This window comes from Cyprinus carpio, chromosome B7 (genome assembly GCF_018340385.1).
Source record: "Cyprinus carpio isolate SPL01 chromosome B7, ASM1834038v1, whole genome shotgun sequence".
NCBI classification, from domain to species: domain Eukaryota; kingdom Metazoa; phylum Chordata; class Actinopteri; order Cypriniformes; family Cyprinidae; genus Cyprinus; species Cyprinus carpio.
The window spans coordinates 4,496,805-4,509,044 of NC_056603.1; the positions used below are offsets into that span (position 1 = coordinate 4,496,805).

The following is a 12,240-nucleotide window of genomic DNA, read 5'->3' on the forward strand; positions in this document are numbered from 1 at the left end:
AAAGCAGATTTGACCTGAAAAAGAGAGAAAGAAAAAGAAAGAGTGGCATGGTGATGGTGGTCGATAAAATCACTTCTCTCTTGAGTCCTCAGTAAGTGAGTTGGCTCTCTCCCACTGCCCTGATGGCCAATCTCGGTGAAGCAGTACCCAGCAGTGTGTATATGTGATTCTGGATGCTGTCCATGTCGGGACCTTTATTATGACCAGCAATGGACTCAAAAACACACACACACACACACACACACACACACACACACACACACACACACACACACAATATCCTCCGCCCACAGCACCCATCCCGTCCCACAGCTGCCAGCATTTACAAGGAGCAATTTTATGCTGTGTTTATCAAGCTTTAACTTTTTTTGTCCATTTACACCACACTCTCTCTTTTCAGAGACCTTGTCTTTAGTTTGGTTGGTCTCCTCTGCAACATTACATAGAGGCACTGCTAAGAGTACTTGGTTTGTCAGTTCTGCCTTATTTTCCATTAAGCTACTGGTTTAACACTCTCCAACCCAAGATCTTTCTGAAACTTTTTCCATGCAAATGGGAGCTGCAGGACTTTTAATTACCAGTGTCATGCTTTGGAGGGAGAGAACTTAAGTCTCAATGTCATTTATCATAAAACTTAATTAAATCTGACTCTCCATTTTACATTCTTACAAAAAACTTTAACACTTGATCAAGCTAAGAGCTTCAAATACTGACTTTTAGAGCACCTACACAAATGGGTGTAATGTTTATCTAGCCGTTTTAATATCTGTACCTCAGTCACTTGTGGTGACAAGGGACAATGATGCACTCACATGAGATGAACACAAAAGTGAGATGGATCAATGCATCAGTGTAGTAGCGCAGTCGTGTTCACGTCGACCAAGGTTTGAGTCTGACCTGGGTCATATACCCAATGGGTCATGGGCCTATTCCTCCATTTTCTTGTCACGTGCCTCCTTTCTTGTATAATCAATCAATCAATCAATCAAATATATATTATATATATGTAACGAGGTTAAAATAGGTTGATTTCACTAGATTTTCTTGTTATGCATTCAGTGTGATTCTATAATTGTTGAAACCAGTGTTTGTAAAACTAAATTTAATAAAAGGGTCTGTAAAGAGGTAATGGGTCCCCCCCCCCCCCCCCCCTTTGTCAACGAAATGGTTCAGTCCAGACAGCCATACCTGCTGATTGTTCTTTTAGCGGTCCTTCCTGCTCTCTCCTGAACGGAGGAGGTATGCTGTGTTCCATGCTACAGATTAATGGCTAGCATTGGTTGAAAATAATTCACACACACAGAAATACACGGTTTAAGTTGTTTTTTTCTTTATTTTTTTGTTTGTTGGTTACAGATGTAAGATCATATATACTTAACGTGTTTCATTGATGTGAATTGGTGCACTTTGGGATGTTATTTTTGTTGACAGTGTTACTGATGTGAGCTGAAGCTGTTGTGACGACCTGTCTATATAAAAATACATTCTCTATGCAGGTATGTTTTGACAAATCATATTTTTGTTTAAGTTGTTATAAAATCAATATTGTCGCATTTCATATGCTCCTTTGTATAAGTTTGTGTACGGAGTTACTGCTTTTTCTTCTTGTTTTACTTTGGCCTTGTTTTTCGTTTATCCTTAATTTTTCTTTTCCCGCTCTCTCCTGAACGGAAGAGTGTTACTGATGTGAGCTGAAGCTGTTGTGACGACCTGTCTATATAAAAATACATTCTCTATGCAGACCCAATCTGGCGCTCTCCTGTCGTTCTTCCGTATTTTCAACACAACGCAGACCATAGAAGCATACGGTTACATTGGTGACGTGACCCGTGCGATTGTTCAGCGGCTGCCGAACTCCCGAGGTTGCTGCACAGATTAGAATAATTTGGACTTCACTGCTTCTCTTCCTCATCGAGGAGACGCCGTTTTTCGTTTCACCAAGGGGAGGCATGGACTGAGGTTACGGTACTCTTATACCTCCAAGATTAAGACGTATTAAGCGAACATTGATTTGATTATATAGTGCCTCAACTGTTTTAAGCAATTTATTGATTTATTAGAGTTGTAAAGTCGAAGTGCAAAATAATTTATTCAGTTTTGGGTGTAATTTTCTTTTTTTTTTTTTTTTTTTTTTTTTTTTTTTTTTTTTTGTAGTATGTTAATTAATAATGCATTCTGACAAAGATGCCAGTTATTTTGGTGGCTGTCATTTTGGGAGAGGTAGAGGGGTTTTGCCATTTAGTGGTTCATGTACTCCTGGGAAGATGAATGACGTTGATCCTGATGCTAATAGAGTACGATTTTCTACTCCAGCATCTTGTGACATACCACCACTTGAAATTAGTTTATCAGAACCTACTATAACACTATCTAATGAACAAGTAAAACAACTGAGCTCTGATATCAGTCAGTCGATTAAATCCAGCTTGTTTTCCTAACAATCAGCTACCTACCTCCAACTTGTGTTATGACTGTCAGAGGTGCTCACATGTGAATACGTGCGGCACCACCATCATTGATGCTTCAAAGATGAATCTTGTGCTGAAGAGTGGTAAAGAGCCACCATACTTTCGTGGTGACAGTTCAGATAAGTGTTCAATCTTTGAATGGGAAGATTTGATGAGGACTTACCTTGAGAAAGGCAATTATTCTAAACAAGAACGCATTGATGAGATAATAAACAAATTGATGGGCCGGGCAAGGGATGTTATTCAGATATGGTTGCGCAACAGTGTCTCAGTCGTTAGGACTGGTGATGTAGATATGGTATTTCGTATCCTCAAACAACACTTCGGGAGTGTTATATCTACAGGTCTTCCCCTGGCAGACTTCTACGCTACCAAGCCATATCAAAATGAAGGCCCTTTTGATTATTGGATTAGATTAAACAAAGCTGCTGACCTAGCTGAACAGCATCTTAAAAGTGAGGGCAGAACACTGCAAAATCGGGACATGGAGATTGCCGTTATGTTCATACGTAATTGTCCTGATAAAGATCTCTCAATGATGTTTTTAAGCAAACCACAGCGTGAGTGGACCGCTGCAGAGGTACAGGATCGTTTGGATGAATTTGTAAGAGACCGCAAAGTATATGAGTGTCAGTTCTCACAACAAACAGCTAGTGCTGTCAGTGATGATATGTGTGGTACACCACCTTGTAAAACTCAAGTTGTTAGGGCTCCTGGGAGTGCAGTTGAGCCTGATCATGCAACATGTGAAAGTAACACCAATGGATAGGATACTGAATATGCTGGAGAAAGCACTGACATGTAACACACAGTCCTCCAGAGCAGTTGTGCATCGCAGACCGAATGTTAAGAGACCACAAGCGTGTAAAGTCTGTCAGAGTAATGACCACAATACAGTTGCTCACTGTAGATTGCACAAATTGTGTTTCACTTGCTACCTTCCTGGACATACATATGACGTGTGTGAGATGACTACCTCACAGGTTAGGCCAAACAGCTCGACCGCTGCTGTTGACGGTCATAGTCAAAGGCCCTCTCAGGGAAACTATTGAGCCTCCATCTGGAGGAGGGCGATGGTAGGCACATGAGTTTCAACCTCCTTTGATAGTGATGATATTGAGTCTGTATATGCTTTCTTATGCGAAAATGTCCCGAAGTCTAACAAAGTAATCTTGCAAAAACACCATGAGAACAGCTCAAAGTGAAAGTTTGTTCTACACTAATGTATTAGTGCAGGATAAGGTTGAGTTGAAAGGCATGATGGATACTGGGTCTATGGCAACTACCATCAGTGCAGACATAATACCCATGTTAAAACAAGCAGGTGTGATGACAGAAGACATGCTGGCCCCTGCGGATATTGTTTTGGTGGGTTTGTGGGGGAAAACAAACCAGTCCTTTAGGACTATGTGATTTGAAACTTGAGGTTTATGGGTACAAGTTTTTTGGTCCCAGTGTTGTTTTGTTAAAGGACAGATTGATCCCATTGTTTTGGGTACAAATGTACTTAAGCCACTCATCAGACATTTCAAGTCAAATGATGGATTTTGGCGTGTTGTAAGTAAACCTGATTCACCTTGCCAGAATGACAGTAGCCAGTTCCTTCGTCTTCTGTCTAACCTAGAGAGATGGCGAGGGGAGTCCATCCCAGACAAGGTTGGAACTCTGAAGTTGAAAAGTGCGGTAACTCTTCAGCCTATGACTGAACATTTGGTGTGGGGTCGGTTGCCCACGGGTACCGTATTATCAGCTGGCAGCACGGTACTCATTGAGCCATCTGCAGCTGCGTGTGTGAACAAACAGATAATGGTTGGGCGAATAGTTTCTCCACTGTGGGGAGATGGGTGGCTGCCAATGAAGATTATCAACCCCACTTCAGCAGAAATAACTCTACGCAGGAACTCAAAAATTGCAGATGTTTTCCCCTGCATTGCTTTAGAGGACTTTGATCAATTTTCTGACACTTTGACTGTTCATCAAAATGTGGGGAAAGTGCAAAGTAATAGTTCCTGCTGTAGCCTTACTGCCAGAAGCTTATGCAGTAACATCATCGATGTGAATGATAAGCTGGAGAAGCTAGGGCTTGGCACGATTCCGATTGGCAACTGCGAAGTTTCTTTACAGTGTAAGGAGAAACTTGTTGACCTGATTGAGACATACGAGTCTGTCTTCTCGAGACATCATCTGGATTGTGGTGAGGCACGGGATTTCTGCCATCGCATTAGATTAACTGATGACCGACCATTTAGGTTGCCATACCGCAGAATATCGCCTGCTCATTATCATAAACTTAAAGAGACTTTGGATGAGATGGAGGCAAAAGAAATTATTCGAAAATCCTGTAGTGAATTTGCCTCTCCCTTGGTTCTGGTGTGGAAGAAAAATGGCGATCTGCGAATCTGCACAGATTTCAGATGGCTTAATGCCAGAACGGTTAAAGACGCTCATCCACTTCCACATCAGAGTGACGTCCTGGCTGCATTGGGAGGAAACATGTTTTTTAGCACCATGGACTTGACGGCTGGCTATTACAACATACCCCTTCATGAACTCGACAGGAAGTATACTGCATTCTCGTCACCGCTGGGACTGCACGAATACAATCGTCTCCCACAAGGGCTGTGTAATAGCCCAGCCACATTTATGCGCATGATGCTTACTATATTCGGTGACCAGAACTTTTTAAGTATTCTGTGTTATCTTGACGATTTGTTGGTGTTTGCCAAGACCGAAGAAGAGAGCTTGGCCCGATTGGAAATGGTGTTTCGACGCCTGAAAGAACATAACTTGAAACTTTCACCTTCAAAATGTCAGTTTTTAAGGCGCTCCGTTAAATTCCTGGGTCATGTGATTTCCCAGAATGGAATTTCAAGGGATCCAGATAAAGTGGAAGCCATAGTCAAGGTGACAGAGGCTGATTTGATGGAGTTGGATGGTGTCACTCCATCACCTTCCAAAATACGTTCCTTTTTAGGGATGGTAATCTACTACCAGCATTTTATTGAAAACTGTTCTGTATTGGCCAAACCCTTGTTTGGTTTGACTGGTGGTCAGAAAAGGCCTCGGAAATCAAAAAGTAATAAAAGGCCTTTGTTGTCCCGCAAACTTGGCCCAGATGATTGGACCCAGGAGTGTAAACAGGCTTTTGGGGACCTTAAGGCAGCACTCATTGAAGAAGTGCTTTTTGGCTCACCCTGACTTTAGTAAGCCGTTCATTTTATCTGTTGATGCATCTACCGCCGGACTTGGTGCAGTGTTGTCGCAAATTCTTCACAACAGTGACAAAGCACAACCAATAGCTTTTGCCAGCAAATCATTGAATCATGCTCAGGCAAAATACCCTGCGCATCGCCTTGAATTTTTTGCAATGAAATGGGCGATTTGTAATAAATTTAGCCATTGGTTACGTAGTCACAGGTTCACTGTGTGGACCGACAACAATCCCTTGAAGTACATACTGACCAAGCCCAGGTTGGATGCCTGCGAACAGCGCTGGGTGGCGCAGCTGGCGCCATTTGACTTTGACATCCAGTATATTCCAGGCACTAAAAATGTGGTGGCTGATGCCCTCAGTAGAGAGCCTTTTGTGCAGTCCAAAATTTTGCATAGATTGACTAGGGCTCCTTATTCAACCCTTCTTAAGCAGGCAGCCAATTTCAAAAAGGATGATGTTCAGAATATGTTTCGGCTCTCCACGGAGCTACCTGAGATGAGGGATGTGAATGCTCAGTTTAAAACTGGATATGCTACCTTTGAAGCTGTGTGTAATGCAGGAAGTGTACGGGTGAGCAGTGATGAGATTTCAGCTGTCATGCAAACACATCAGCATTGGGAAGATGCAGGTACTGTAAGAGCTATTTCACATGTGCAGTATCTAGAGTCTCTTGTTGCAGTGGGGCAGAACGCTGTTCCTGTTTTTAACCATGATGAACTCCTTACTGAACAAGCCAATGATGCTGTTGTTGGCCGGGTCAAGTTTTTTATTGACCGCGGTCGTCGTCCCTCTAGACGTGAAAAAGTTCATGAATCACGTGGGACGTTAAGAATATTGAGGCAGTGGGGTAAACTGAACACACGCCTGGGGATTGTGTATCGTGTGTCCAAGCACCCAGTGACAAAACAGAAAACTTACCAATATGTTGTACCTGAATCACTTCGAATGGCAGTGTTGAAAGGCATTCATGATGATGCGGGCCATCAGGGTCAGCAGCGCTCATTAGGCTTGGCCAGACAGAGGTTTTATTGGGATACAATGGAGAAAGATGTTAAGGACTATGTGCACAACTGTAAGAGATGCATTGTGAGCAAGTCTCCTGAGCCAGAGGCTAGGGCCCCATTAGTTTCCATCACCACTTCGTCTCCGCTCGAATTAGTCTGTATAGACTTTTGGTCAGCTGAAGACCACAACAATAAGTCTGTTGACGTTTTAGTAGTCACTGACCATTTCACGAAGTTGGCGTGTGCATATCCTTGCTCTTACCAATCCGCAAAGACGGTGGCACGGGTTCTTTGGAACAATTTCTTTTGCGTGTATGGTTTTCCTGTTGGCATTCACTCTGACCAGGGCGCAAATTTTGAGAGCTTGTTGATAGCGGAGCTGTGTCAGTTGGCTGGTATTGACAAAACTCACACCACACCATACCATCCAATGGGCAATGGTCAGGTGGAAAGAATGAACCGCACTCTTGGTAACATGATTCGTGCGCTGCCTCCCAGATCTAAAGTCAGATGGCCGCAAATGTTGAACACACCTTGACTTTTGCATATAATTGTACAGTTCATGAGACAACAGGTTTTTCTCCTTTCTTTCTCATGTACGGCCGTACTCCGAGACTGCCTGTTGACCTTATGTTTGAAAGTGTACTTTTGAATGGAGAAACAGTTGACATTGACAAGTATGTGCAGTCACTCAAGCGTGACCTCTGTGAGGCTATGAAACTTGCACAGTCACATTCAGGAAAACAACAACATAGACAGGCATAACTGTATAACAAAAGGAGTAAGGGACAACCTGTTGATATTGGTCAAAGAGTTTTACTGGCCAACAAAGGTGAAAGAGGGAAAAAGAAACTGGCAGATCGTTGGGAGAGTACAGTTTACATAGTGATCGAAAAAAATTCTTTGTTAAACACGTACAAACTCAGAAGACCTTCTGGTGTTGTTAAAACTGTTCATAGGAATCTGATTATGCCAGTTGACTTTCTGCCATTGCCCGATACAGAAGCTGTCGAGGAACAATTGTCCAGTTTGAGTGATGATGAACTTGAGAGCTCTAGTTTTGAGTATTCTGCAGATGAAAGGACTACTCAATGGGTTGCTGACCTCTCTAACAGCACTGGCGGTCCTGTAGCAAACAGTGAGTTGGATGAGCAGAATGTGATGTGTGAAGAGATTGCTCAGGCAAATGATGTTGACTTGGTAACATCTGCTACCGCTGAGTGTGATGTTACTTTTGCTGGTGTTGACTCCTGTGTGGACTGTGATAAAACTGGTTGTGGCCCTTCTGAATGCAGGAGTGGGAATCAGGATGATTCTGCATCAGGTGTAATTTTGAGTACAGAGTATGACATGGAGGTTGAGGAAGTTCACGAAGAAAACCCTGTTAATGAACCTTCCCCTACTTTACAACCGGTCTACCTTTGATCGGACGGAGTTGTCAGTGAAAAGACCTGATCAGAGTGAGGGTTTTCGTACTAGACATGGCAGACTTGTAAAGCCGTTAATATAGGCTCATTCAGACTATGTCTAATCAATTTGTTAAGAATCTGTTTGGGGGGGAAAACAAAATGATACTATGAGTTATTGGTAAATGGTTACTTTTGTATTAATTAATTTTTTTGTTGTTATTGTTCTGTTGTTGCTGTATCTACTAATGTATTTTCATTTTTTTTTTTATTATTTCCTTATAGAGGAATAATATGTAATAGTGTATAAAAAGTCTGTTAAGACTGGGAAAGCTGTTAAATGGGCTCATTCAGACTGTCTAACCCATTTGTTATGAATCTCTAGAGTAAACGAAACAATGAGTTGTTACATTTTTGTTGTGTATATTTTTTTTTTTTAAATCTCCATTTATTTGTTACTTTAAATCTCCTTAAAAAGGAATAATACACAATTGTGTGTGGTCTATTAAGATAGACAATTATGCAATCTTGGATGTAGTCTTTTGATAAGATGTGTATATGGCATGTCTTCCTGTGGTTGGGTAGAGGAGTAGCTAACCTTTGCCTTTCCTAGTCCTTCAGTGGACAGCAATATTGTTGGTAGACTTTCTTCAGTCTGTATGGTTGGGGGTTACACCTGGTTGCTAAGTAATTTAACTGTAGAGTTGTTTATTTTGTGTATAATTTTTTCTTTTATTGTATTTAATTCTTTCTTTGATTTATAAATTACTTTTCTGTATGCTATACCTGATGTTATGCAAAATCTAGTGAAATTAGTGGGGGTGAGTGTAACGAGGTTAAAATAGGTTGATTTCACTAGATTTTCTTGTTATGCATTCAGTGTTATTCTATAATTGTTGAAACCAGTGTTTGTAAAAATAAATCTAATAAAAGGGTCTGTAAGGAGGTAATGGGTTCACCCCCCCCCCCCCTTTGTCAACGAAATGGTTCAGTCCAGACAGCCATACCTGCTGATTGTTCTTTTAGCGGTCTTTTCCTGCTCTCTCCTGAACGGAAGAGGTATGCTGTGTTCCATGCTACAGATTAATGGCTAGCATTGGTTGAAAATAATTCACACACAGAAATACACGGTTTAAGTTGTTTTTTTTTCTTTATTTTTTTGTTGTTGGTTACAGATGTAAGATCATATATACTTAACGTGTTTCATTGATGTGAATTGGTGCACTTTGGGATGTTATTTTTGTTGACAGTGTTACTGATGTGAGCTGAAGCTGTTGTGACGACCTGTCTATATAAAAATACATTCTCTATGCAGGTATGCATTGACAAATCATATTTTTGTTTAAGTTGTTATAAAATCAATATTGTCGCATTTCATATGCTCCTCTGTATAAGTTTGTGTACGGAGTTACTGCTTTTTCTTCTTGTTTTACTTTGGCCTTGTTTTTCGTTTATCCTTAATTTTCTTTTCCTGCTCTCTCCTGAACGGAAGAGTGTTACTGATGTGAGCTGAAGCTGTTGTGACGACCTGTCTATATTAAAAATACATTCTCTATGCAGACCCAATCTGGCGCTTTCCTATCGTTCTTCCGTATTTTCAACACAACGCAGACCATAGAAGCATACGGTTACATATACACATACATACACACACACACACACACACACACATACACATTCTAAAAGTTTAAAAGCAAACCAACATATGTACAACCTCAAAGCTATCATGCAGACTATATACAGTGTATATATGACAGATCAGAACAATCATTAATTTACTAATTGAACATTTAATTTTGTTGAAATTGCTACTCCATAGCAATAGCATACAACAAATGAAAATACAGAATACTTAGAACAATCACTAACGTGTAATAATAACGAGTGTCGTATGTATATACAATTTTCTCAGAACGTTCTTGCGACCCATAAGCAGCTCTTCCACGGCCCCATACTGGGTCGCGACCCGGTGGTTTGGGACCTCTGCTGTAGAGCACTGTGATCCTGATGTATTAATATCTGCATACAGCTTGCAGGTAATACTAAATAATTCCAAATCAGGCATGTACAGATGCATAAAGTAATCACCAGAAATCGAGCAAACAAGGTTTTGATGGTTGAGTTTGGGTGTTAAAATCAGAATGCCTACTGATAGTTGGCCTGTGAAGCAAGTGATCTGCACAGTCCAAGCTGTTATTTGTAAAGCCTCAGAACACACACAGAAACAGACAAAGAGAAACTGTAACACAAGAGCACCACCTGTAAGACATGATTGATGGGATGCTCTGGAGAGTGTATATTTACTTACTGTAGCAGACAGCTAACAGCTAATGTTTGATGATTGCCACCACACACACATATTTAGCTGTCAATATGAGCTTCTTTTGTAGAGTGTAGACTGAAGTCTCATGTGAACGAATAATGTGTGTGTGCGTGTGTCTGTTCATTTATCTGTATGAGAAGCCTCAGGGGGACTAGTTGAGGGAAAGCAACACAAATCATTAGCATTCTCAGAGAGATATAAAGCTGAAAAATTCAGGATTAACTCCCCAAGTGCTGACATGCTCTACTTCTGTCAACATATTATAAAGTCACAGCAGACATTACATTAATCACTGCTCCACCAGTACTTAGACCAATGAAGGCATTTACATAAATTAGCTTATTCATAGTTCACCTTCATGATGCACACTGTCATCATATTTATGGTTGGTAGGTTCACTTACATAGAACTTGAACAGCTTTCACTCTAATTCATTAATTTTCTCTCTCACTGGTTTATTCATCCATCCATCGAACCCTGCCATGAACCTTGATGAAAAAAATTACCATCAGCATAACAGCTTTTGTGAAATCTTGCTGGTGAATCTTCATGTGGCCATAATCTTGGCTGGCCGGGCAGTAAGTGAAGCAGAAAATCATATTTCAGAGCAATTTAAAATTCCTTCCATGCATAGTTAATAAAACACTGCTTATATATTTGATGACAGAGAATGCATGAGCCTGGATATACGTGATGTAATCCACCAGCAGGACTCCATCAAGAATTTAATTTCATTTGAAAATCTCATAATGAAATGAGGCCTAGTGTTGTTGTATATGCAAAGATCTGAAAATTAGAGATCTTATGCTTTAAAATGCAATAGAATAAGCTGTTTTGTGTGGAATCTCATTTTTGTTAAAGAAATTGTTTCTCATATTGCATAGTGGTTTTGAGTAATTCATTTGTTACCATGCTTTATTTTAAGGAATATTTTCACTCAAACATTTAAATCACTGATGAGCAATGTTAAGCTGTATGACTGGGTAAATAATATAGGCATAGTTCACCCAAAAATGAAATTTCTGTCACAGTTTACTCACCCTCTGTCACAGTACACTGCCAGAAGGAACACTGAGCTGAGGATAATTGGAAAAGTCTTAATTAATCCAATAAGGGTAAATCCAACATGGAAAACAGGAGGAAGACACACGCATGTTACTGGTAGACCTAACAAAACTGAACTAAAAGACTGGGGCATATAAAGCCAGGATAACAAGGAAACACAGGTGTGGGAAATCAATTAAATTAAACTAAACAAGGACAGGAAACAGACCAAATAAGGTAAAACAGGAACTGAAACATGACAAGTCCAATCTTGACATGTTGCCCCCCTCCCGGAAGGTGCATCCTCGCACCATAGGCAACAACAGGAGGAGGCATAGGTGGGATCTTGGGAGGAGGCTCCGGTGGAGGACGGACCCCAGGAGGGAGCCAGCAGACAGAGACCACGGAGGGAGGTGCCAGGGAGGAGACCACAGAGGGAGGAGCTTGGAACACGAGGAGTCTAGCTGGACCCAGGCCACACCCATAATGACAGCCCAAGGTGGAACCGACAGTGGGAGGAGCCATGGAGGAGGAATGGCCACAGACTCCAGGGGGCCTACAAACGGTGGCGGAGCAGGAGCCCGAGGTGGAGACAGAGAGCCAATGAGCCAGGGGGATGCCAAGGATCTGGGGAGCCAGGGTGGAGCTGAGGGCACTGGCGACCGAGGCAGAGATCCAGAGCGACTGAGGACCAAGGTGGAGCTGGCGGGAGGAAGGAGCCCAAGGGAGCTGGTGGGATGGAGCGACGAGGCGCAGCCAGTGGAGAGGAGTCCACTGACGA

At 41.6% G+C, this 12,240-nt stretch overlaps 1 long non-coding RNA gene across 1 annotated transcript; it reads left to right on the top strand.

The window, feature by feature from the left end:
- Positions 1 to 8,329: 8,329 nt before the first annotated feature.
- On the top strand, positions 8,330 to 9,407 carry LOC122137858. Its single transcript, XR_006155095.1, has 2 exons — positions 8,330 to 9,151; positions 9,343 to 9,407. It is a non-coding gene; the product is annotated as an uncharacterized LOC122137858 (long non-coding RNA).
- Positions 9,408 to 12,240: the final 2,833 nt, after the last annotated feature.